Source organism: Kryptolebias marmoratus, linkage group LG4, assembly GCF_001649575.2.
Source record: "Kryptolebias marmoratus isolate JLee-2015 linkage group LG4, ASM164957v2, whole genome shotgun sequence".
NCBI lineage: Eukaryota > Metazoa > Chordata > Actinopteri > Cyprinodontiformes > Rivulidae > Kryptolebias > Kryptolebias marmoratus.
Window position 1 is genome coordinate 9,565,636 of NC_051433.1, and position 3,098 is coordinate 9,568,733.

Consider the following 3,098-nt stretch of genomic DNA (forward strand, 5'->3'; position numbering starts at 1 on the left):
TGATGAGTCAGTGTGACTAAACCCTTTTTTTAGCTGTGAATTTCAAGGCCAGTTCATATTTAGAGTGACCATTTTATGTGAACAACTGCACAACATTTTCACCCCCCCTCCCCGTCCTGCTTGTGGACTCTCTGCAGAAGTCAGGCACCGCAGAGACAGATGGTTTTCTAAGCTCTTGTTTTCATCTGATGGCTGTGAAGAAAGCAGAGGGGCCTTATCGAGCATCAGTCAAACTGTAAGTACTGTAAGTGGGTCAGGTGCACTTAAAAAAAAAAAACACAAAATGAGCCCTGGACGGAGCATCACTGAAACTACAACAATAACAACTAGCGCTTTTCTGCTGTTGAGAAAGTTGCACACAGATAAAACAGTGTTGTCTGATCAGTCCACTGTTAAAGGTCTGATGTGTAACATGTAGTAACACATAGTACTACACATGTAGTATAATAAAATCAGCTTTTGTCCACCGTTTGTCTCTTTGACACAGAAATGGCTGGAATCTGGTCCCCCTTAAAACAGACGCAGGTCAAACTATGTTTGCTTTTACAGGTTAGCATATTAAAATAAACAGAATAGATAGCTCATTTGCACTGGCTTGTCCAAGACGCAGGACAAAAATACAAAAGCGATGAAGTTATGCTACAAACACACTGTTGTGTAAGTGGATCTTTCAGATTCACATTTGTTCTTGGAGGGAATTCCAATATTGCGTAACAAGGCAGGTGAGTGCACTCATGACAGACTGAAAATGGGAAAATACAGAACAGAGCAGAGTCTTAGTGACATGAACCAGAAAGCCCCATCCTGATTTTAGCTAAAAATATAATAACAAAAAAAAGATGCACATCGCCCGCTTCCTTTCATGCCAGAGTTTTAAACTCAAAGCATCTTATTTTGAGAAGTGATGAAGTCAAACTTTGTAAAATATGTCTTTCAAGATCTCATTAGATATGTTAATGCTGGGAGCATGTGTTGAGGATGACTGTCAGCTACTACCACACCAAATTTTGAGTTTAGTCTTAGCTAATATGTTGGAAGCCATCTTAAATGAGGCTGACTTCAGAAGTAAACAAGTTAAATGTTCAATGACTGAGTTACAATAAAAACTCAAACAAAAAGCTCATTTTAGAAAGACAATATTTATACCCTATTTTGTTTAAAGCCCCTCAAATAAAAATGTGATTTTAAAAAGATGATTATCTCTGACTAAAGCTGTCAGTCTTTATGTATTTTCAAATTAGGTTGTTGCTATTAACCCACTCTGACCATTGCAGACTGTACAATCTGTCCCTGCTCAGTGAATATACAAGAGGTCAGCATTTCCTCATTCATCAAACTCATTGTTTGATCTAAATATAAACCAGCTCTCCTGTCCAGCACCTTACAGCTGGAGAACAATGAGGAAATCTTCCTCTTTCAAAGCTCGTTGACCCTGAAGGAACTGACAGAAGTTGAGGCGTGCCCGTTTCGCATTTCTCGAAGGAAGAAGGATGCTGCTGTGAAACGCTCACGCGACACAAACAATGCAGCAAAGTTTTTTTGTTTTTGTGCTAAAAGAATGCGCTGCTTGCTATTTACTCAGGGTTAAAATGTGCACGGTTTCACAATAAGGTGTGAATTGCGGTAAGCAGGTATTCTCAGTGCAGCAGGACAAACATGAAACACAAAAAATACAAAAATGTCAGTAACTGAAAGCCATAAATGAATCGAGAACTTCCTCAAATAAAATAAAAACATCCTTTTTTTATCAAGAAGGCAAACAAGTCCATGCAGGTCCAGATGATTTCCAACCTTCTTCTTTTTCTGCTTGTTGATCTTTAAATGCAGCTGAAGTGATGATCGTTGTAAAGAATAAAATTAGCTCTGTGTGAAGAAGACATTTGACATTTGCAGCTACGAAACGAGGAAGAAGTCCAGATCATTCTCTTCCAACTTCCTATTCAAGAGGTTTCACATTTGCTTAGAAACGCTTTCATCATCTGATTGGAACTGAGCACAGAAGGCATGAGGGAATATACTGGGACATTATCTGAATGAATGAGCGACAAAAATCATCTTTGGACACATTTAATACGGAGCAAAAAGAGTACTTACAGAATGTTCAAACATTTGATTACTGATTACGATTAGAAAACGCCTCACATCTGAACAAGTTTATCAACTCTTGAGAACACATTTGCACAATGTAATGAGTTCTGCTTTACATAATTCTGTTGTTTTTAAGTATTTAATTACCATTTCGGCGAAATGCCTCCTGGGTTGGTGGACGAAGTACTGGTTGCTTTTGTGATTAGAGTCTAAAACCAGACCTATGACAACATACACAGCAAATGATGATTGAACCAGCATGATTACAGCCGGTGAACTCACACAAACATGGCCTAAGAAAGGTGACTTATGAAAGTGTTGTGGTTCGACTTGTTTGCTGTTTGACATATTTAACCTTACAGATGGAATAGTCTAAAAGAGGATATAGCTAAAGTATATGTTTGAGCTAAGGTCAGCAGAGACATCTCCAGCCTGTTGGTTTCTAAGAATCACCATTTTTATTCCAAGCTGGAGAACATGTTACCAAACATTTTCTAGTTCAGATAATCTGACCTACATTCAGCCAGGTTATCTCTGTCTCACAGCTAAACAACAGAGCCAGGTGACCTAGAGAGCCTTACGACTTAGAGGGTTTCCTGCTGAACCGTGCACATTAAATCAAGTGAAGATATAGCCTGTTTTAAGCTTTACCAGATGTGATTAAGGGCCTTCAAGAGTTGCTTCAATACATCCTCTTGGCAATCTCTTTTGAGAATGTTTCCATGTTGTAAAGGACTTTTATATTTGTCACATGCATGTTTATTTTACATTGATAAATTTGTAAGTGTGTACAGTATACTCCTCTACACACAAATTCATGGTTAAACCAATGTTTTTAAATAAAAGCTTCTGCAAAACTGCCGTCAAAGGCAGCATGAGTCTGATCTAAAAACTGCTCCGCTGCTGACACCTTGTGGCGGCGTCGGGTTACTACACTTCAGTTTGTTGGAAATTTAAAAAAAAAGAGCAATTCGCTTTCCTATTCTAAATTCATTTATATGTGATTTGAC